This window comes from Pan paniscus, chromosome 2 (assembly GCF_029289425.2).
Source record: "Pan paniscus chromosome 2, NHGRI_mPanPan1-v2.0_pri, whole genome shotgun sequence".
Classification (NCBI taxonomy): Eukaryota; Metazoa; Chordata; class Mammalia; order Primates; family Hominidae; genus Pan; species Pan paniscus.
This window is the reverse complement of record NC_085926.1, coordinates 88,552,412-88,577,805: the sequence shown is the minus strand read 5'-3', so window position 1 is coordinate 88,577,805 and position 25,394 is coordinate 88,552,412. Positions and strand designations below refer to the sequence as shown.

General features: G+C 36.6%; 1 protein-coding gene across 7 annotated transcripts in view; it reads right to left on the bottom strand.

Moving 5' to 3' along the window:
* Window positions 1-25,394, bottom strand: part of CSNKA2IP (casein kinase 2 subunit alpha' interacting protein) — a 138,277-nt gene that overhangs the window by 63,212 nt on the left and 49,671 nt on the right. Inside the window, exon 2 of one of the 7 annotated variants that reach the window (XR_008624776.1) lies at window positions 8,041-8,251. The exons of the other annotated variants lie outside the window; for them this stretch is intronic. The gene's annotated coding sequence lies outside the window, so the exon portion shown is untranslated. Of the gene's footprint in view, window positions 1-8,040; window positions 8,252-25,394 lie in introns of those variants that run through there. 7 annotated transcript variants of the gene reach the window in all.

Genomic DNA, 25,394 nt, shown 5'->3' with positions numbered 1-25,394 from the left:
CAGACATCATGGCAGGTGTCTGTAATCCCAGCTACTCGGGAGGCTGAGATGGGAGAATTACTTGAACCTGGGAGGCGGAGGTTGCAGTGAGCCGAGATCGCGCCACTGCACTCCACCCTGGGTGGCTGAGCAAGACTCCATTTCAAATAAATAAATAAATAAATAAATTGCATACTATTTTCTTCAATCTCTTCCAAAGAATGTCACCTTTACAGTAAATAAAGCTTTGCTTGTGAAAGAAGCTCTAAGCCATTTAAAAAAGTAAAATGTGTGTTCTCAGCCTATATGGCCACCTGTCACCACTTGCCTGGAGGGTAGGCATGACACACTGACCTCCATTAGATGCAGTGACTATGATTCCAAAAGTGAAAAGAGGTTATTTTCAGCGCTACATATGCCGCCAAGAAGCTGACATTTTGATGTCCACTCCTCATTTTGCTAGCTTGAATCTACTAGCATAATATTGTTTTGTATCAATCCATAAAAACATAAAAACATATTCACACATTTAACATACTAAATGTTACAAGATATGCATAAATATGCAATCAGACCCTCCCTCTCCTTTTTTTTTTTTTTTTGGACTTTTCTGAAGATTTTATTTCTTTCTAAAACATATATTAGGAAAAGAATATTTGCACAATGCCAGGTAATACCTGGTACATGATAGAGTAAGTAATTCCACTCTGGCGCCCCCAAATCCGCACAGAGTCTGAGGAGGTAGGATTGAAAAGCTACTGTTTTCTATTGATACTGAGCCAATATGGTTAGTAGAAGAAGAAGTTTTCTTTCTTCTCTCTGCTTTGTGGTCTACTTGAGGGTGGGAGGCTGTTAGCAGTGTGATAGGAACTAACAGCATTACATGCTACAAAAAGCAATTGCCTGAGCAATTTTCCTAAGCCAGAGCCAAAGCAAAGCAAATGGAATACTCCCCCTCACCTCCGTGTCGGCCACATGAGAGTGGGGCTACACCGTGATATCCACAGGGCAAATTCCATGGCAGAATCTGGATTCTGTGGCCAATTGTATGGCTACATCGGTCTGCCGCAAGAATGGAATTTAAATATTGAATACTACGTACATTTTTTTTCTTTCCAGAGACCAACAAAAATAAAGAATTTTAACTACACAGGTGCATTTGCTTCATTTCATTGAAAGAAAACACCTTCTAGCCAAAGAAAGATGCACAATTTTATTTGGAAACACTAGTATCATGTTTTGGTATTTTAATATGAAGTCCAATGGAACAGTCGCCAAAAATCCCAACTTAAAATCATTCAATCAGTGTTATGCCCTTTAGCTGAAATAGGAACAAAGCATTCCCTAAGATCTGATCATTGAATGTTGAGTGTTTCTTCCCCCGTTTTAGAATGTTATTTATTTCTAAAAATTATCTCCTCACTTCTAGAGAGATAAGAGAAAAACGAAATGAAAAAGCTCAACTGCCAGCTAAGGCTTTTATAGATAACATTTAAAGCAACTGCGCTTCCCGTAGCCCATGCCTAAAAATATAACTGAATTGTATTCATTGAATTCTAAAGGTTCAAAGTACATATAACCATTATGCATTAAGAAAGTAACTACCTGCCCTTAACTTTCTTATTTTGCTTCTAGTTTTGGATAAAATTTTATTGTTTCAATTTCAATTTCAAAGCAACATAATCATGATAGCCATTTATTTTGGTTTTTAATATAAAATTAGCATTTTTATATCTTGAAATCATTCAGGTTTATTTTCTTCTATTTGAATTGTTTATATATAATACAAAAGCATAGGCTAGAGTTGACCAATGAGGTTAGTTAAAAGATTATATATTTTTTATTTTATGAAATTATAGAGTCTTAAAACCAGAAGATAATCTTAGTGATTATCTAATATAGCTCCACTCATTTTTTTTAGATGAAAAAAACTTAGGTTCAGAGGAAATGAATGATTTACTTAGAATCACATGGCTAGTACATGGCAAAGTTGATATTAGAATGCTTAGACTTTTCATCCTAAAATATTTTTGTTCTGCAAGCTCCCTAATGGAATAAAGAATGAAACAGAGTGCTAATCACGTGATAGGCAAGTGGGGGCCTAGGACAAATCAGGGAAAAGTGAAATAAAGGAAAAGTGCCTTAAAATGGTTGTTTTGGTCAGGGTTCCAACAGGAAATATACGACATGCTCAAATTGAAATAATTGGAAGAGAGTTTAATAAATGCACTACTTATCAAGGTAGGGCAGGGTATAAAGAAATCACAAGAGATATTGCTAGAGTCCAGGGCTAGAAATCACTAAGCTATTATTATTCCTAGGCCTAACCCAAAGAAGATAATAGGGTTTCTGAAAGCCAAAGAGAGGGCTCTGTAGAGAACTCTACTTTGACAAGCTTTCTGACTTTCGATCAAGATGCAGAGTTAACATGAGGTGATCCTACAGGGAAGGAGGCAGGGGAATGAACTCAATGACCTTTTTCCCCTTCCTCTGATCTCCTGTAGCAAACATCCTGCCTAAGCTCACCGGAGGTTAAAAGAACCTCTTGATACACAGATCAGTCTCCCTGAATAAGTAGCAGGGTGAAGGGCAAAGGATAGATCCTGTTAAAGAAAAAATTATTCAGGACATATTAAAGATGATAAGACCAACTTTATTCAAAGAGTTGGGGGAACATGGTGATAGGTATAGAGACCACTGCAATGAGATTTTGCATTGCGGGAAAGAGATTGGACTCGACTCCAAATACAGCATGGGCAAGTGGAATTTATAGTGAAAGAACTGGGTGGGGGTTATGGATGGAAAATTACTAAGAGGAAACATTAAGGTAAAGGTGGATTCTAGCTAAACCAACCTAGCAGGACTCTTGTTGAAAGTAGGCTAGGTCAATCAAACGTCACCAAAGAATGGTGGAGGATGAAGAGCCTGATCAGATATTGAGGGTGATCCAAATATCAGGAACAGGGGGTTCTTATTAAACTGACTTAGCAAGGTTCTTGCTAAAACTGGATTTTAGAAAGAAGTAAACAGACTGGTAGAAGGTTCAGAAGCTTTAAGAAACTTTAGTCACACAAAGAATTTTTTTCAATCTAAAGGAATAAATGAAGGCAGAGAGCGGTGATGTTTGGACAAAGGAAGAAATAGAATAAAAGTTCGAAGAGAAAAAGACATCAACTTAAGAATTAGGGGCAAATAAGTATTAACACAGCACAAGAGGAAGAACAACTCAGAATGATGGAGTTGTATGGATAATAATAGGTTATAAAGTCGTGTTTCTACAAAGAGAGAAAAAAAGAGTAAATGGAGAGGAAAAGGAAAGACTGAGGCTTAAAGAGGGCAGGTTGAAGGACTGAGGTGTTAAACAGATTAAAGTTTAAATTAAAAAGTACTATTTTCATGTAAACTTATTCCAATTGGGCCTGGGCTAGAGGAAGAGTTTTCTTGGACAGCACTGATCTAACATGTAACATATATATTGTATTAACCATATAAGCTGCTTGTGAATATTGAGGATTTTCTTATTACCGCAGTCTCTGAAATGTATTCACTTTTAATCTGAAATCCTTTTATTTTGCGGGGTTGGCACAGGAAAATTTTGCAGCATTTCCATTGGTGTTAAGTTATCTGACTTTCCCAACATTTCACTGTGTTTCTGTGTTGACTCTGTCTACTAGCAGCCCCACACCTTTCCTGGACAATTGTCTATGGGCTTCTTCCCCAAAACTATCTGTTACACATGCTGTGCACATTCTAAACCATCCCTCCTTCAACTTTTTTTTTTCTGATATTGCTGTTGCTTGTTTCTAGCTACTTAAAAATTCATTTCTTCCAAAGAGACCCTCAAGTTATATGCAAACCAAGAAAAGAAATATACCAAGTATGTGGAACTTGTCTCCCCCTCTTATCAGAAAAGAATTGAATCTAATTCCATCTGCTAGAAGACTTCATGTATGTCTCAGCCCTTGTGTCATACCCAGCAGCCCTCCCTTTTCACCAGCAAGTATCAATTTCCAGATTTCTTTGCCAAAGCATTGACTTCTTTCACTAGGACATTAACGAAACTCCAAATGAAATAATTTCCTTTAAAACAATTTAGAATTATGCTATCATTTGCCTACAGTTCTTATATTCTTTGAAATTTCATTGATCCCTCTAAGCCTGAGCTCCTTAACCTAGAAAAAGTAAATAACAGCTTCTTTATCATAGGTTGCTAAAATCATACAAGATAATGCATGTAAAGTGCTGATCACAGTGCTGCAAATAATAAAAGCTCTTTAAATGTTAACTATTGTTATTATTGCTTTCTAAATGGCTGTCTGTGATGGGCTGATGATTTATTGTGAAAGATGTTAATGAAGCAAGCTAAGGGGTCAAGGCTGCTCTACCAAGGATGAAAATAAAAGAACAAAGCTGCCCCATTACAATCCCTTGGTATCAATGAGTAAGATATTCTCTAATGACAAGCTGGTCTTTTTCTCAGAAATGGAACATATTTATCTCCATAAATCAAATTAGCCAGTCTAGAATAAAGTTACATTTTTCAATGGTGACCTTATTTTTCTAGAATTTGTATTTAATGAATCATATTTGGGGGCATTTAATTTAATCTTGAACAAAAAACCTAATAAAAATATTGCAGAGTCTAGTTTTATAGGTATTTTGAAATACTTGAGAAATAGTTTTGCAAATGGATCACCAAAATGATGGCCTTGGAAAGCCTTCCTGTGCTATAAGCATACAATCTAGGTAAGAATATAGGTAAATTGTCTGAAGTGAAAAATATGATTCTGAGACTGAACTAGGATTGACAGAACCACAAAAAATAAGCCAAATTAAAACCACTATAGATTATGCATGAGATCATTAGGACATAGGGTTAAATAATTAAAGATGGCCCTTTAATTTTAAATTGGTTTGAATTTGAAAATATGCAGAAGCAATCTCACAAACACCTTGTACCCACCACTCAGATTTAATAAACATTTTAATATATTTTCTTTAGATAATTGTGAGAAGACATCAAAAAATGAAGGTTTGATCAAAGTCCTTTTTGAGCAACCTAATTGATTCTATTCCGTGCAATCATCCCCCTTACATTCTGGATATAATCACTGTTCTGAAGTTGAAGTGCACACTTCCCATCCTTGTTTTTATACTCTTTATGTACAAATATATGGTATACTCTTTACGTGCAAATATATATGTGTGTGTCTACACATAGCATATATTATTTTATGTTTCCAAATTTGAAATAACAGGTAACATATTGTATAAATTCTTAAGAGATTGCCTTTTTCTCTCAACATTTTTGTATTGATTTTCTTTATTCATTGTGACTGCTGTATATAAACATATCCAATTTTAGTAATAGATATTTAGGTTGTTTCTAGGTTTTTACCATAAACAACAATGTAATATTGAATAGTTCTGCATATTTTCTTGTGCACATATGCAAGAGTTTTTCTGAAGTAAATTCTGAAGCACTTAGAATCAGAATGCTGGATCCTGGTCAATTTAACTAGATATTGCCAAATTGCTCTCAAAACTTGCATCAATTTATACAACCACTACCAACATATAAGGGTTCCCTTTATTCTATATTCTCACAAGCACATGGTGCTGCCAGAATTTTCTAAATGTTCATTGTTTTGGTGAACATAAAATCAAATAACATTGTTTAGATTTTATTTAAAAGCCAAAGTTAAAATAAATTTTCAAATAAATGTCTTCCAAGCAGTCAGTTACTGGGTTATGAATGTGATGTAGCTTGCCAAATTTCCATTTAACCTATTTTGTACCTATGTGGAATGTTATGATGTATGATATCTACAAGCTGCCAAAAGAATGGCAAAAGAAAAAAAAAGACATAGCAGATTGCCCCTCTTTCAAAAGCGAGGAAAGACAGTTCCCCCATCCCATTTTTCTCATGGCCAAAAGTAACCAGACACTCAACAAGAGCTCACTTAATAAATCAGATTTTTAAGCTAATTTACACTTTCATAAATATTAGCTTCCTTGGTAATCCTTCTGTTTGCTTCTTCATTCTCTCCTCCTCTCCTGCATATCCTTTTTTTCCCTGTGTTCTTCTTTTTTCCTTCTTAAGAAAAGCCCATTTAAATATACTCAGTTGCAAAGTTGGACTAGTTAGCTACTTAAGGCATGGCAAAGATTATAACTTCCCACTGAGATTTTGCAAGTGAGTCTTTTTCATTAATAGAGCAGCAGGATTTGAGGATTTTATTAACTCTCCATTTAGAGCCTGATAATCCTAATAAACCTATCTTTCTCCTAAAAGACTTGCTTTATCTACTCATTCATATTTCCATGGTAGTAGCAGCACAACCTGTTCCAAATTAAATTTTCTGCAAGGGGTATCTTAGCTTCTAAGGTTAGTCCCTAGAAGGTAAGTTTTTGTTTTATAATTTAATGAAAATTTCTATAAGATACTATACACTTGCTGCATGAACTGAAGACTATTAACTAACAGGCTTCTGTTTCATTGTTATTGTTGCTATTCAAATAATCATAGGTTATGTATGCATATGGTCATAATTTTATCTAAATAATGATAGTTCCCCAGAGTTAATCTTATTTTGAAAATTATAAAGAAGACATAAGATCTTGTGAAATTATCAGAATTAATTCTTTAAGTAAGCACTCTATATTATTATTCATTTTATAAGGCCTTATATTTGACTTTTGTGAATTATGTTTTAATGACTGCTCAAAAAACAAAGAACAATAGTCTGAAATGCTTTGCCTAATATTTGAAGACAAATGATATACTGCTCAATAACATATGATAACTTCATATCATTTTCCGTCATAAAAAATTGCATGTATTTCAAGGCCTTAACCTAAATAACCTAACTCAACCTATTTATACTAATTCATCTTCTGTTATTCTTCTACACACACCCTACACCTCAGTCAAATTTCTTACTGATTCCTTAACTTCTATTCATCACATTGTTCCATGCTTTTCTCCCTCTGCGTCCTGAACCATACTATCTTTATATGAACACTTTTACATTAGTTTCTTGTTGCTTATATAACAATGTGCCACAAATTTAGTGTCTTAGGATAACACAAATTTATTATCTTCCATTTTTGTAGGCTAGAAGTCTAACACAGGTTTCACTGGGCTAAAATCAACGTGTATTTAGAGCTGTGCTCCTTTTTCAGCTTCTAAGGGCCACCTATAATTCCTAGTTTGTGGTTCCATTCTGTCATCGTCAAAGCCTTCAATGTTACAGCTTGCTGACCATTCTTCCATAGTTATATCTCCCTGTCTCTTACCACACTAGAAAATGATCTCCAATTTTAAAGACCTATACAATTAGATTAGGTCCACTATGATAATCCAGGATAATCTTATCTCAAGGTCCTTAATGTAATCACATCTGCAAAGTTCCTTTTGCCATATATGATAATATACTCATGGGTTTGAGAAATTAGCACATGGAAACCTTTGCGGGCCATGATTCTGCCTACCACCCCTTTCTCCTGTTCCTCCCACCTACCAAAATTTCCCGCAGCATTAGATTATGTAGTGGGTGGCTCAAACTAAAAAGGATCATTCAGCTCAACCTTCCATTTTAGAAGTAAGGCCACCAGTCTCATTACTGGCAGGGAGTCAATTCTTGGCAAATATTTGTTAAATACTGAATGAAATAACTTGCCCTTCTCTGCCTGGCTCAGAAACTAACATTTCTCTGAAGTCTCAATTATGCCATCTTGAATAGATTTCTCACTCAAGACTTCTCTAGTATTTATTTACCTTGCCACTAATATGTAATCTACCATTTGTTTTAAACAAGGACAGATGTTACTTTTCTACTCTCAAATATCATACTCATTATATGCTTCATTTTATGATGCTTCTATTATGTGATATTCATTATATGATAATGTTTTATACTTTTTGCTTTTTGATTCCTCAAGTATTCATTCTATTGTGCATTGTCTGTAATTTCTGTGCCATATTTTACTAATCTGGGTCAGTTCTATGCCTCAAGGCAAGATTCAGGTTCCCCGGTTCATTTTTCTTTCTGAACTCGCCTTTGTAATTCGCTTCACTGGAAAACGCATGAGGTTAGGATACCTCATTTAGGGGCAGGTTTTCCATCTCTCCTTTCTTGTTCAGCTTCGCTAATTGTAGTTGGAGTGGCAGCTCAGTTGGATTAGCACCCTGGGGCTCGCTGTCTTTAATTTGCGGAGGAAGAAGTAGGAAGCCATACTCCAGTCTCAGGCCTGTGTGCCTGCCATATTTCTGCCAGGAAGAATCAGTTTTATTTATCACTTCCTGCCCAATGTCCAGCACCTTACCAGCATATAGTAAGCACTTAATAAACATTTATCAAATGAATAAATGTAAGGATGAATGAAAGATTGACATAAAAGTTAAACTCCTATTGGTCTGTATTTTTGAGTCTGACCTTTGGATGCAGGAGCAGAGTGAGTGAGGCGTTTGGCTACCCTAGTTCTTTTCAACTGATCCTGGATAATCACTTCTAAATATTTCTTATATTGGTGACATATATATTTTTTAGAAGGTAGATGATGTATTTTTTAAATGTTTAAGTCAATAAATTGTATTCAAAATGTTAACAATAAAGCCTCAGACAACCATTTTGCTCTAAGAATGAAATAATAAAATCTTTCGTAATAGAATTCACAATAACATAATATTTGCAAACAAATTCCAAAATGCTTTCAGTCTTTATGCTATTGTTGAGGAATGCATCCCTCAAAAATGGCCTCATTAAAAAACACCACCTATATCAATGTTCATGTCCTATTAAGTTAATATTTTATTAAAATTATATCTTTTTGTTTGTCTTTCTACTCTGACAGACCTCCTTATGTGCATCTGATTCATCTTTGTATCCTTAAACCCAAGATAGTTACTATTTCTATAAAAAATCATTTATGAATAAGTGAGTGGATATTTTGTTTAATATTGTTTCTTCCTCAGATATCTATTGAGCATTAATATGTGCAAGAGACTGTGAAAGCTACACAAATTTTAGCACTGAGCAAGACATAAATATTCCCTGCCATCAAAGCGTAAGAATGAAAAACAGCTACAAATAATGAATTATCTGTCTACCTATATAAGGCTCCTGATGAAGATAAATCAAGATATCTTTATAGTATCTCAACACTTCATGGCCAGAATAGCTTTCAACTTGTAATTGTTAAATAAAGCCTCCTCACTTTCATATCTGACATCTATGCTTTCTCTTCACTGTCAAGATGGGACCTTTCTCTATTTCTACAAATAAGCCCAGCAGAGTGGAAAGAGTTTCATTAGTTAAGATGGAACATATACTTTGGTATATACAGCATTTAAGAATTTTTAAGTATATACGCACCCAATTTATTTTAGGATTAATTTATCTAACTGGTGTGTGGATTTAAATGATTTTTGTTAATTACAAAGTTTTTGCGTTCATATTAGTGGGGTCCTTCAGCATTAATATTCTTTATAATTTAAGAGTTCAAAGGCAGAGAGAAAGTATATTTTTCTTTCTTGTTCACATGATAAAACAGAAGCATGGAATTTTTAAGTATCTTATTCTAAGTCATATAATGAGTCTTGATTAAAATCACTGCTAGAAATCAAAGCTTTTTGTTCAATGGGTTCAACAATGGGCCATTCATCTTCCATAGACATTTTGCATAAGTAATAGCAGCTCAAGTTTAAGAACAATTCCAGTGGCCATAACATCTATATTCATTCTACATTAGAGCATTTAATTTTCTGTTTATGAATTCAGCATATTTCTCTGAGTTGGACGTAGTTCAATGTTTTATTATAGGAAATCATATTTTTTCCTGTAGGTTGTCAGGAAACAGTTACCCAATTTTACTTAGTTAGAACAATGGTTCCTATCCAAAAAGCTGCTATAAGTAATGAAAATGAAATCAATTTACTGGCTCAGCTCCCAGATTAAGGATTGCTTTATGAATAAATAAAATAGTAGATGGCACCTAGAAGGGGAATGAACAATTTATGTATTATCAGGACACTTCTTACTGTTCACTTTTAGTAAAATGAAACACTTACTATTTGGACTTAAAATGCCTCAAACTGTGATGTTATTTTGAAAAAAAAAGAGATAGGAGATATCCTAGTGATAACAATAAATAATTTAAAGGCTGATTTTCCACAATAATATTATATATGCTAAACAATTTTAATATTTTATGAATATAAATACTATAACACATCACCCCTATTTCATTTTCAATTTTTCTTCCTCAGTCTATTAAATTAAGGCAAACTCTTTCATATTTTATATCTTTCTAGTGATACACTACAAAGTAAATATGACTGCTCAGATGCTTGTTCAATAAATCTCTGTTATTTGTCAATTTTGTAGTGTTACATGAGGGATTATCAGCATTGTGACAAATTATTCTCTATCATTATTCTTGTTAATAATAGTAATTTTATAGAACTTGACAAAACTAATAAAAGATGAATAATGTTACAAGTGCATCATCTCAAGTATACTATTGTAAAGGTAGCACAAACATAAGAAATCAAAGTAGAAAACTGACAAAACTGGAAACTTCAGGAGGAAAAGACAAGATGCACAGGATAGTCTTGACATACTTCTAGCTGAAATACACTTGAAGTAGAAAGAGGAAGAACAAGAATTGAGAGTGGCCCTTTCTCCCTTTCTGTAATTCTCACTAAAATCATTGTATCTTCACCTAAGATTTCACCTGACAGCTATTCCCTATTGGGCGGTAAATGTTTATCTTCTACTCAGACCTATTTACTGAGCACCAAGCACACTTATCATATATCTATTTCACATGCCCTCTTGTTTTTCTTAAAAATATCACTGTCATAGGTTTGGCATACTGACGCCATCCCTCAACTCCTCCCTTTTCCTTACCTGCCATATTCAAGCTATCACTAACTCTGTTAGTATTTTTTCTCTAAATTACCTCCTGAATATATCCAATTCTCTCCATTTCCAATTCACCATGCTAGTTCAAGCCACCACTTTGGACTATTGCTGTACCCGCTTAACTGTCCTCTCTAATTCGACTATGGCTTTACTCCAATCCACTCTTCACATGGCAGCCATACTGATCTTTTTAAAATGTAACTATTGGTGCGAGGAGGAGCCAAGATGGCCGAATAGGAACAGCTCCGGTCTACAGCTCCCAGCGTGAGCGACGCAGAAGACGGTGATTTCTGCATTTCCATCTGAGGTACCGGGTTCATCTCACTAGGGAGTGCCAGACAGTGGGCGCAGGCCAGTGGGTGCGCGCACCGTGCGTGAGCCGAAGCAGGGCGAGGCATTGCCTCACCTGGGAAACACAAGGGGTCAGGGAGTTCCCTTTCTGAGTCAAAGAAAGGGGTGACGGACGCACCTGGAAAATCGGGTCACTCCCACCCGAATATTGCGCTTTACAGACCGGCTTAAAAAACGGCGCACCACGAGACTATATCCCACACCTGGCTCAGAGGGTCCTACGCCCACGGAATCTCGCTGATTGCTAGCACAGCAGTCAGATCAAACTGCAGGGCGGCAGCGAGGCTGGGGGAGGGGCGCCCGCCATTGCCCAGGCTTGCTTAGGTAAACAAAGCAGCCAGGAAGCTCGAACTGGGTGGAGCCCACCACAGCTCAAGGAGGCCTGCCTGCCTCTGTAGGCTCCACCTCTGGGGGCAGGGCACAGACAAACAAAAAGACAGCAGTAACCTCTGCAGACTTAAATGTCCCTGTCTGACAGCTTTGAAGAGAGCAGTGGTTCTCCCAGCATGCAGCTGGAGATCTGAGAACGGGCAGACTGCCTCCTCAAGTGGGTCCCTGACCCCTGACCCCCGAGCAGCCTAACTGGGAGGCACCCCCCCGCAGGGGCACACTGACACCTCACACGGCAGGGTATTCCAACAGACCTGCAGCTGAGGGTCCTGTCTGTTAGAAGGAAAACTAACAAACAGAAAGGACATCCACACCGAAAACCCATCTGTACATCACCATCATCAAAGACCAAAAGTAGATAAAACCACAAAGATGGGGAAAAAACAGAACAGAAAAACAGGAAACTCTAAAATGCAGAGCGCCTCTCCTCCTCCAAAGGAACGCAGTTCCTCACCAGCAACGGAACAAAGCTGGATGGAGAATGATTTTGACGAGCTGAGAGAAGAAGGCTTCAGACGATCAAATTACTCTGAGCTACGGGAGGACATTCAAACCAAAGGCAAAGAAGTTGAAAACTTTGAAAAAAATTTAGAAGAATGTATAACTAGAATAACCAATACAGAGAAGTGCTTAAAGGAGCTGATGGAGCTGAAAACCAAGGCTCGAGAACTACGTGAAGAATGCAGAAGCCTCAGGAGCCAATGCGATCAACTGGAAGAAAGGGTATCAGCAATGGAAGATGAAATGAATGAAACGAAGCGAGAAGGGAAGTCTAGAGAAAAAAGAATAAAAAGAAATGAGCAAAGCCTCCAAGAAATATGGGACTATGTGAAAAGACCAAATCTACGTCTGATTGGTGTACCTGAAAGTGATGCGGAGAATGAAACCAAGTTGGAAAACACTCTGCAGGATATTATCCAGGAGAACTTCCCCAATCTAGCAAGGCAGGCCAACGTTCAGATTCAGGAAATACAGAGAACACCACAAAGATACTCCTCGAGAAGAGCAACTCCAAGACACATAATTGTCAGATTCACCAAAGTTGAAATGAAGGAAAAAATGTTAAGGGCAGCCAGACAGAAAGGTCGGGTTACCCTCAAAGGGAAGCCCATCAGACTAACAGCAGATCTCTCGGCAGAAACCCTACAAGCCAGAAGAGAGTGGGGGCCAATATTCAACATTCTTAAAGAAAAGAATTTTCAACCCAGAATTTCATATCCAGCCAAACTAAGCTTCATAAGTGAAGGAGAAATAAAATACTTTACAGACAAGCAAATGCTGACCGATTTTGTCACCACCAGGCCTGCCCTAAAAGAGCTCCTGAAGGAAGCGCTAAACATGGAAAGGAACAACCGGTACCAGCCGCTGCAAAATCATGCCAAAATGTAAAGCCCATTGAGACTAGGAAGAAACTGCATCAACTAACGAGCAAAATCACCAGCTAACATCATAATGACAGGATCAAATTCACACATAACAATATTAACTTTAAATGTAAATGGACTAAATTCTCCAATTAAAAGACACAGACTGGCAAGTTGGATAAAGAGCCAAGACCCATCAGTGTGCTGTATTCAGGAAACCCATCTCACGTGCAGAGACACACATAGGCTCAAAATAAAAGGATGGAGGAAGATCTACCAAGCAAATGGAAAACAAAAAAAGGCAGGGGTTGCAACCCTAGTCTCTGATAAAACAGACTTTAAACCAACAAAGATCAAAAGAGACAAAGAAGGCCATTATATAATGGTAAAGGGATCAATTCAACAAGAGGAGCTAACTATCCTAAATATATATGCACCCAATACAGGAGCACCCAGATTCATAAAGCAAGTCCTGAGTGACCTACAAAGAGACTTAGACTCCCACACATTAATAATGGGAGACTTTAACACCCCACTGTCAACATTAGACAGATCAACGAGACAGAAAGTCAACAAGGATACCCAGGAATTGAACTCAGCTCTGCACCAAGCAGACCTAATAGACATCTACAGAACTCTCCACCCCAAATCAACAGAATATACATTTTTTTCAGCACCACACCACACCTATTCCAAAATTGACCACACAGTTGGAAGTAAAGCTCTCCTCAGCAAATGTAAAAGAACAGAAATTATAACAAACTATCTCTCAGACCACAGTGCAATCAAACTAGAACTCAGGATTAAGAATCTCACTCAATGCAGCTCAACTACATGGAAACTGAACAACCTGCTCCTGAATGACTACTGGGTACATAACGAAATGAAGGCAGAAATAAAGATGTTCTTTGAAACCAACGAGAACAAAGACACAACATACCAGAATCTCTGGGACGCATTCAAAGTAGTGTGTAGAGGGAAATTTATAGCACTAAATGCCCACAAGAGAAAGCAGGAAAGATCCAAAATTGACACCCTAACATCACAATTAAAAGAACTAGAAAAGCAAGAGCAAACACATTCAAAAGCTAGCAGAAGGCAAGAAATAACTAAAATCAGAGCAGAACTGAAGGAAATAGAGACACAAAAAACCCTTCAAAAAATCAATGAATCCAGGAGCTGGTTTTTTGAAAGGATCAACAAAATTGATAGACCGCTAGCAAGACTAATAAAGAAAAAAAGAGAGAAGAATCAAATAGACGCAATAAAAAATGATAAAGGGGATATCACCACCGATCCCACAGAATTACAAACTACCATCAGAGAATACTACAAACACCTCTACGCAAATAAACTAGAAAATCTAGAAGAAATGGATGCATTCCTCGACACATACACTCTCCCAAGACTAAACCAGGAAGAAGTTGAATCTCTGAATAGACCAATAACAGGATCTGAAATTGTGGCAATAATCAACAGCCTACCAACCAAAAAGAGTCCAGGACCAGATGGATTCACAGCCGAATTCTACCAGAGGTACAAGGAGGAACTGGTACCATTCCTTCTGAAACTATTCCAATCAATAGAAAAGCGGGAATCCTCCCTAACTCATTTTATGAGGCCAGCATCATTCTGATACCAAAGCCGGGCAGAGACACAACCAAAAAAGAGAATTTTAGACCAATATCCTTGATGAACATTGATGCAAAAATCCTCAATAAAATACTGGCAAACCGAATCCAGCAGCACATCAAAAAGCTTATCCACCATGATCAAGTGGGCTTCATCCCTGGGATGCAAGGCTGGTTCAATATACGCAAATCAATAAATGTAATCCAGCATATAAACAGAGCCAAAGACAAAAACCACATGATTATCTCAATAGATGCAGAAAAAGCCTTTGACAAAATTCAACAACCCTTCATGGTAAAAACTCTCAATAAATTAGGTATTGATGGGACGTATTTCAAAATAATAAGAGCTATCTATGACAAACCCACAGCCAATATCATACTGAATGGGCAAAAACTGGAAGCATTCCCTTTGAAAACTGGCACAAGACAGGGATGCCCTCTCTCACCGCTCCTATTCAACATAGTGTTGGAAGTTCTGGCCAGGGCAATCAGGCAGGAGAAGGAAATAAAGGGCATTCAATTAGGAAAAGAGGAAGTCAAATTGTCCCTGTTTGCAGACGACATGATTGTTTATCTAGAAAACCCCATCGTCTCAGCCCAAAATCTCCTTAAGCTGATAAGCAACTTCAGCAAAGTCTCAGGATACAAAATCAATGCACAAAAATCACAAGCATTCCTATACACCAACAACAGACAAACAGAGAGCCAAATCATGAGTGAACTCCCATTCACAATTGCTTCAAAGAGAATAAAATACCTAGGAATCCAACTTACAAGGGATGTGAAGCACCTCTTCAAGGAGAACTACAAACCACTGCTCAAGGAAATAAAAGAGGATACAAACAAATGGAAGAACATTCCATGCTCATGGGTAGGAAGAATCAATATCGTGAAAATGGCCATACTGCCCAAGGTAATTTACAGATTCAAAGCCATCCCCATCAAGCTACCAATGACTTTCTTCACAGAATTGGAAAAAACTACTTTAAAGTTCATATGGAACCAAAAGAGAGCCCGCATCGCCAAGTCAATCCTAAGCCAAAAGAACAAAGCTGGAGACATCACACTACCTGACTTCAAACTATACTATAAGGCTACAGTAACCAAAACAGCATGGTACTGGTACCAAAACAGAGATATAGATCAATGGAACAGAACAGAGCCCTCAGAAATAATGCCGCTTACCTACAACTATCTGATCTTTGACAAACCTGAGAAAAACAAGCAATGGGGAAAGGATTCCCTATGTAATAAATGGTGCTGGGAAAACTGGCTAGCCATATGTAGAAAGCTGAAACTGGATCCCTTCCTTACACCTTATACAAAAATCAATTCAAGATGGATTAAAGATTTAAACGTTAGACCTAAAACCATAAAAACCCTAGAAGAAAACCTAGGCATTACCATTCAGGACATAGGTGTGGGCAAGGACTTCATGTCCAAAACACCAAAAGCAATGGCAACAAAAGCCAAAATTGACAAATGGGATCTAATTAAACTAAAGAGCTTCTGCACAGCAAAAGAAACTACCATCAGAGTCAATAGGCAACCTACAACATGGGAGAAAATTTTCGCAACCTACTCATCTGACAAAGGGCTAATATCCAGAATCTACAGTGAACTCAAACAAATTTACAAGAAAAAAACAAACAACCCCATCAAAAAGTGGGCGAAGGACATGAACAGACACTTCTCAAAAGAAGACATTTATGCAGCCAAAAAACACATGAAAAAATGCTCATCATCACTGGCCATCAGAGAAATGCAAATCAAAACCACTATGAGATACCATCTCACACCAGTTAGAATGGCAATCATTCAAAAGTCAGGAAACAACAGGTGCTGGAGAGGATGTGGAGAAATAGGAACACTTTTACACTCTTGGTGGGACTGTAAACTAGTTCAACCATTGTGGAAGTCAGTGTGGCGATTCCTCAGGGATTTAGAACTAGAAATACCATTTGACCCAGCCATCCCATTACTGGGTATATATCCAAGTGACTATAAATCATGCTGCTATAAAGACACATGCACACGTATGTTTATTGCGGCATTATTCACAATAGCAAAGACTTGGAACCAACCCAAATGTCCAACAATGATAGACTGGATTAAGAAAATGTGGCACATATACACCATGGAATACTATGCAGCCATAAAAAATGATGAGTTCATGTCCTTTGTAGGGACATGGATGAAATTGGAAACCATCATTCTCAGTAAACTATCGCAAGAACAAAAAACCAAACACCGCATATTCTCACTCATAGGTGGGAATTGAACAATGAGATCACATGGACACAGGAAGGGGAATATCACACTCTGGGGACTGTGGTGGGGAGGGGGGAGGGGGGAGGGATAGCATTGGGAGATATACCTAATGCTAGGTGACGAGTTAGTGGGTGCAGCGCACCAGCATGGCACATGTATACATATGTAACTAACCTGCACAATGTGCACATGTACCCTAAAACTTAAAGTATAATTAAAAAAAAAAAAAGATAAAAATAAATGTCAAAAAGAAAATCGGAAAAAAAATAAAATAAAAAAAATAAATAAATAAAATAAATAAATAAATAAATAAAATTTAACTATTATAATCTTATGCTCCTGCATAAAGCCATTTAGAATAGAGATTTGGCTTCAAGATCATTATCTAGCCACTAAGGTATCTCTCCAGCAAAATCTAACATTGCGCTTCTCCTCGCTCTCTCCTAACTACCATGATCGTCTCTCAGAACCATAACCTCACTGTGTTTCCTCCCACCACAGGTCGTTTCTCATGTTCCTTGTTGTGGATAGAATGTGCTTCACTCCTCGCTAACCTAGTCAATGCTTGTTCCGGCTTCAGACTTCAACACCTTGCATTTTCACAGGAAAACTTTCTGTACTCTCCTCCTAAGGTCAAGTTACTTGATTATATCCCTTAAAGAAGTAGGTAGTCCTCTTTTATTGCACTTAATGTGTGACTCTTTTATCAATGTCTCTTTCTTCCCCTAGATCGTAAACTCATAGTCAGAGAAGGCCTATGATTTTACTAATCATGGTAACTCCAGGATAAAACAAGCAACTACATATAGCAGATACTCAAAAAATATTAGTTCAATATAGCCACCAATTAAAGTAATTAATTGTAATAAATGATTATAAAATAAAAATTGTAAACAATACTATCTTGAATAACATAAAAATGTGAAACAGGAGTATACTTAACAAAATGTGAAAGACATGTACATTGAAAACTCACAGAAAATTTATGAGACAAAAAGAAATAAATAATTCGAGCTATACACCATTTCAGTTTATTGGTAGACTCAGTATTGTTAAAATGTTGATTCTTCCCAAATTTTTCTGCAGTTTCAGTTCAATCCCAATTACAATTCCAGCAAGCTTTTCTTTGTAGAAATGGATAAGCTGATTTTATCATTAATATAAAAATGCAAAAGATTTTAAATAGCTGAAATAATTTTGAAAAAGAAAAAGCAAATTTATGTTATCTGAAAGTGTATCTAGAACACTGGCTGAGAAGAGAGAGTTCTAAATTAGATGTACAGGTAAGATCAGTTTATGTTCACAAATGTAGTAAGGTCATTAAACAAAATGAAAGATAATGTTTTCACCAAATGGTGTTGGAGTAACTGGAAATCATTACAGAAAACATTAAATTTGACCCTTATTTCATATCATTCTCAAAAATTACCTGAAATGGATCATAGAATTAAGTGTAATGCTAACACTATAAACTTTTAGAAAAAAAGGAGAAATTTTTCATGATTATTGGATAAACAAAGATGTCTTAGGAAACACCATAAAAATTGATAATTGGAATTCATAAAAATCTAAAACTTCTACTCTTCAAATTACACCATTAACAAAAACTAGGAGAAAATTTTACGTGTATGTGTATATATGTCTGCATATGAGTATGAGTGTGTATACTTAAACACACATACACACAAATGAGTACATATGCGTAAACAGAACAAAGGACTTTTTTAACTTTTATTTTAGGTTTGAGGGTACATTTGAAGGTTTACTATATAGGTAAACATGTGTCACCGGGGTTTGTAGTTTGTAGTTTATCACCCAGATGTTAAGCCCAGTACTCAATTGCAGTCTTTTCTGCTCCTCTCCCTCCTCCCACCCTCTCCTCTCTCAAGTAGACCCCAGTGTCTGTTGTTTCCTTTTAGAACAAAGGGCTTGTATCCAGAATATATAAACAACAATTACAACTCAATAAGAAAATAATCCAATCAACACTCCGGACAAAGGACTTAAAGTTTTCACGAAAGGCAAATATATAGTCAATAAATGGGTGAAGCAGTGCACAATATCATTAGCCATCTTAGAAATGCAAATTAAGGCTGTGTGTGCTGGCTCAGGCCTGTAATCCCAGTGCTTTGGGAGGCCAAGGTGGGTGGATCACCTAAGGTCAAGAGTTCGAGGCCAGCCTAGCCAAAATGGTGAAACCCCGTTTCTACTAAAAAATATAAAAATTAGCTGGCCGTGGTGGCGGATGCCTGTAATCCCAGCTACTCGGGAGGCTGAGGCAGGATAATCACTTGAACCCAGGAGGCAGAGGTTGCAGTGAACTGAGATCATGCCATTGCACTCCAGTCTGGGCAACAAGAGCAAAACTCCATCTCAAAAAACAAAATTTTTTTAGAAAAGAAATGCAAATTAAAACTGAGACACCCCCATCCATTGCTAAAACTTAAAAACACCAAATATTGGTGATGATATGGATAAAATTAAACTTTCATAAATGTATTTAGTAACAGAATATGGTACATTCACTTTGGAAAATAGCTTAGCAGTTTGCTACAAAGGTGAACATACACATATCATTATATGTACCCAATATCCCAGATAAATAAGATAAGTGTCTGCACTTGTCTTTATACACAGTTTATGTTGTTAAATTTTTACTGAATGCTCTCTACACCTTCTAACTTTAAATGTAAACTACTTATCTACTGAGAACACCATATCCCTCACATTTCTCTCAAGCAAAGGCCACACATTGCCCCTCACACCACACGAAATTATGTAGAATTGGGTCTTTGTCATCATTGTCCCCTAGCGCTGCTTTCAGACCATTACCCTTGCTCATCTGTGGCCTGTCATTTCAGCTCTCCAACCCTCCTCATCCTCTGTACTATCTGCCAGTCTCTTGGTCATTTTTTCTTATTCACTAATAACCTTGGCACCCAGACCACATTGTTCCTTTCTGGTCAAACTGCACTATCAGCTTTAAATTCTACATTTTGAATTTTACATCTCAAATTCTACGTCTCCAGTGACATTCTCCACCATTTTATTTTAACTACACACTTGTCTAACCATAAAGTAAACGAAGCAATCACATAAAACTTGCTTCAGAAATTTCACTGTTTGACCACAATCTCCTAAAATTCTGTATATGTCACTCTGCTATTGCACTTACACTTTGTCTTTAAAATATTGTTGAATCTATGGCACCATTACCCTAAGTACATATATATGTGTATGTGTATGTACACATCCATTTATTTATCTATATCGATCCACTCTGTCTATATTATTTATTTATATCAACTTCACATCTGTTTATATTCCCCCTATTTTGATTCAACAAATTATCTACTACTCTCCTTCCATTCCTAAAATTACTTTTCCCATGCACACATGCCAAATCCCTATCTCTAGGTGAATACACTAAGCACTTTCTCCGTACTTATAGTCTAGGTTGAGAAATATCTAACTATTACACAAGTTGACATCAAAAAATGTAATAGTCTTCAGTTGGGCAGTTTTAAAATTTCTGAAGACTGAGTAAGTTTACCTGAAATGCTTTCTTCCATATTCCACATAATGACTATATCAAACCTTCTCTTATCTGCTTAAACTTAAATCCTTCAACTTACCTCACAGTATCTGCAGATATATGAGAAATGTCCTTCGATTGTCACTACAGAAGATATCATGTCACATACAGCTATACCCATTCTTCCTCCTTTCCTCCTGATACAAAGGGCAAAATCCCTTTTATCCCTTTCAAGGCCAATCCTCCCCTTTATTCTCCAGATAGATTCCAGTTGTTTCACCCTTCCCTAAACCTTGTGCTATTAATTATCTATCTCTCAACTAACACAACTGCATTTTTAACCTCCATCCCACCTGCTTTAAAGTGTGTTCATATTGCCCTATTTTAATAAAATTAAATAAAACAAAAGCATCTTTCCTCAACCCAATAGCCCAGTTAACTATCCTATTTCTCTTCTCTCCACCCAAACTTACGTAATGTGTTGATTGCTCTTTTTTCCAGTCCATCACATTTTTTATTTCCAGTTTATTCCAACCTTGTTTAAACTTACATAAATACAGGGAAACTGCTTTTATCAAAGTCACTAATGTCTTATCCACTCAAAAATTCAATTGCAATGTGTTTATTGTACCTTACTTTAATTTTTGAAAGAATTTGAACTGCTGGCTGCTTCCTCCTTTTTGGAACTCTCTCTTTACTAAATTTTCATGTCACATATTCTCTTAGCTTTTTGAATATTTCTCTGGCCATTCCTTCTTAGTTTTCTTTGCTTGTTCTTTCTTTTCCATCAATGAATTTCTCAACTTTTCTCCTACATCTCCTTGTCTTCTCTAGCTATTCTCTATCCCTATAGATATCTAATTCCTTTCATTGGGCTTTAATAGCTATTTTGGGGTGTGTAAAAATTTACCTACATCCAGACCACATATATCTCCTGAATTCTCTCCTGAATTCTGAACCACATATCCAACTGCCTACTTGATTCTAACACATTCACAAATTCCAGTTGGAAACAATATGTATTATCTTCTATGCTTCAGTTTGCCCTGTACTACCTACTCCTTTTCTGTGTTTTCTATTTGTTAAAATGGCACCCCAGCCTCTGGTGATCCATCCAGAAATCTGGGGCATGTTCCTAGCTATTCCCTGGTTTTCACTCCTTCTCACATCCAACTAACTACAAATTCTTTTGATTCTACATCCTAAAGTTCTTGGTTCTACCTATTTTCTTCCATTAAAGCGCTCATCAATGCACCGTCATTTCTTTAACAAACTTCTGCAATCACCTCCTCACTATTCTCACTGCAACCACTCAGCTGCCTTCCTCCACCTCATTATCTAATTTCAGAGTCATCTTTCCTGAAATGCATATATGATCATGTTACTCTTGCCATAAATTATTACAATGACTTCCCAAGCTACGATCTCCAACAAGGCTTACCAGATTGTACACAGTCTCATGACTTTCTACCTCTACAACATCAAATGCAGTTAGTTCCCCTTTACTGCTTCCACTCCAAAGATGATGAGTTTATTAGTTTCTCAAACAAATTATTATTTTTCTTGCCTCTGGTTCTTGGCCCCTGCTGTACCTTCTGCCTAGAGTATGTTTTCTTTTTTCACTCTTCATCTGGCTATGACCATAATCATGAAGTTATATCTTAAATATAACTTTAAGAACAACAAAGGATGAAACAAAATAACTATTGCAGCTTAGATTTGCCTTGGTATATACACGTTTAGAAACTTATTTCACTTTGCAGGTTTGCATTTGCTTTTCAAATATTCTAACTACTTTTATGTTTTCTATTGTAATATCTATGAATAAAGGTATTATGTCCATTTAGGTTGCAGCTATATGCCTAATACCCAGCACGTTGTGTAGCACAGAGTAGGTTGTTAATATTTGTTGCAGGAATAAATGAGTAAACAGTATAATTCAACAGTGCAAAAAAAAACAAAAATAATAGTTTGAAAAACTATCCTCAAGAATGGCAAAAGCTAACATTTTTAGTTCTTATCATGAATTAGGTATTAATATCAGGGTATCTACAAATCTCTATATCTATATGTACATATCTACACATCACAGAAATAGACATAAACATAGGCTCTTCACTTGGTCTTTGCAGCTCCCTATTAAGTATTATTGTCCTCATTTTGCCTAAGCAGAAATTGAGCATACAAAGACTAAGTAATTTGCCCCAATCACACTGCTAGAAAATAGCTGAAAGTGACCACAGGGAAGTTTGATTCTAGAACACAAATTCTTAATCATATGGGAAGATTTCCTTTTAAATAAGCACCAATGTTTTTAATTTTTATCTTTTAGGTAGGATCTATAAAATAAAATAATTGTATTAATACCATCATAAATATAGTCATCAGATTTCTTCAGTATACTACATATGCAACACTATCAAAAGCAAAATACATGATGCAGAAACCTAAATTTTCCAAGACCTTAAAATAATCCATGGCAAAAATATTTGGATACTTATATTGCTGCACTAATTATTTCAGACTGTTCAAGAACTCCTCAGTTAATACTCCATGAAATAAGTGCAATCTTCACACCTAATAGAATTAATGTACCTACAAAGCATACAACTTTTAATCAGAGAATTAGAGTGAAATTAAGAAATGCCCACTCGATTTAGTTATTTATTCTTTTGCTATATTTTTTCTCATCAAATATTTGTGCCTGGTACATCCTTCAGAGAAGACCTCTCATTGGATGTGACGTTGAGTTATCGGCTTAATGAGGTATGACAAAGCTTCATGACTAACTCTTTTGTTTCCTATACATGCCATCATTTTCTCAACAGTTCCAGGTCAGTGTCACTATGCCAGAGAATGTTCCAGCAGTACCTTTATCCTGGGTTGGATAGAGCTTTTATCTTTAAAATCTCATGACCTGATGTTTAACCTTTACCAAAATTCTTAATGCTTAATCCAAAAATGCTACATGTACGGTTTTCTGTAAGGGAGACTTTTGGTCTGTTTGCCAGCCTCATTTGATTCCAATCAAGTGTATCAGGTCTATTGTAACAATTTTGAGCTTATCCTTATCCAAATTTATCACACCATCCTCCACAGACACAAACCACCCTCCTCCCCAAGAAGCTTTTCAAGCTTCTTGTGTCCATGGCATAGATGAAGGGGCTCTAAAGTCCCGTCCACCTTCAGAGCTAAGCCTATTCTCTGATTCTGATGAGCTGTTTTTACATTCTGTTCCCCAGTGAGGGTACTTGTTTCACACAAGCTATTCTGGTGATTTTCTTGGAAGAAAGGAAGTATACTAACATGGTTTCTTTCCAATGAACAGAACCCAGCCATTACTTTTATAGAACACTTGTGCTGCTTAGGAGAAAAAAAAATGCCTCCCCAATTAAAAAAAAAAAGTACAGGGTTTTTAGTCTCTTTACTTCCACCACCATGCACTCCAATGTGTATTTTTGTAATACATTGCCACTGTTGGCTCTGTCCTTAAAATACATTCAGAATCCGACCTCTCCTTGCCATCTTTACCCCCAATACACTAGTGCAAGCCACGAGAAGCTCCAACCTGGATTATTTCATCTCTGCTAACTGTACTCCTTGCTTCTACCCTGAACCTCCGTGCAGTCTATTCTCAGCAGAGTGTCTTTTTTAAAACTATGTCAGATATTCTTATTTCTCTGCTTACTCATTTCCTATATCAACAAGGAGAAAAGCCAGCGTCCTTACGATGGCCTATAAGTCCCTCCATGAGCTGGCACCCCTGAAGTCTCCAACCTCATTCTCCTCTGCTCTCATCCTGCCTCACTTCTCTCCGTCCACATCAGCTTCCTCAAGCACAGCCAGACAAGGTCCAGCCTTAGGGCTTTTACACCTGCTGCTCCTTCTTCCAGGGATAATCTTCCTCCTGATGAAGCATTGTAATACCTCATCAAGCCAATAACTAACATCCTCATTTTCTCACATTGGCAGAGTTTTTTTTTAAATTAAATGTTACTGTCTCATTGAGCTCCTTCCTGAACCCCCTATTTTAAATTGTAGCTTTACCCAATTACTCCTAATTTTCCTATTTGGTGCTCTCTTATTGTTCTATGGAACACTAATTATCATCTAATATCGTTATATAACTTATTTATTTCATTGTGTATCTCCTCGCAGTAAAATATAAGCAAATGAGGGCACGGCTTTTGGGTGGTTTGGGGTTTACGGTTTTTGTGGAGGTTTTTGGTCTGTTTGGTTCATTGTTATATCCTCATTTTCTAAAGCAGCACAAAGGAGACAATAGATAATTACTGAATATTTGTTAAATGAATGAGTCAATTGGTGCTATTATTTGGTATTAAACCAAGCAGAAGGTGGAAATAATATAATATAGACAGTAGCTATAACTTCCATGGAAGACCTCATTGTGGCTAAACAGGCAGCCTTAATTCGACAGATGTTCAAGTAACCAAAAATTGAAGCAGACAGCTTGACTAACTAGAAAATGTTTGTATCTATACAGGGATATGAAGGTTTTCCAGAACAGCAAAGGGAGGATGAATAAGATGGCAAAGAACTGGACAGCCAATCTTATATCTGACTACTGTTAATAAACCAACTTTTTTCACTTCCTGACTTGGATGCATTTATATTCTCTATCCTAACATTGAATTACAGACTTGCATTTAATTAGATAATAGATTCTGTACATTTGCACTTCCTGTAAAATAAAAAACCCTCATTTTGACCTTTTTAATTGACTTAATCTGCCAAGATTCTGACCAAAGACTGTAACATTTTGACACTACATTTTGCAAAAAAGCTTTTATATATTGAAGCTTGATCAAATTGAATAATATATGTGCAGAAACTGGAAATATGTACTTTGCTCAATATAGTCTAATTAACATAATTGGCCTAGCACCAAAAATGACTAGAAGAGTTATATATTTTTACAGAT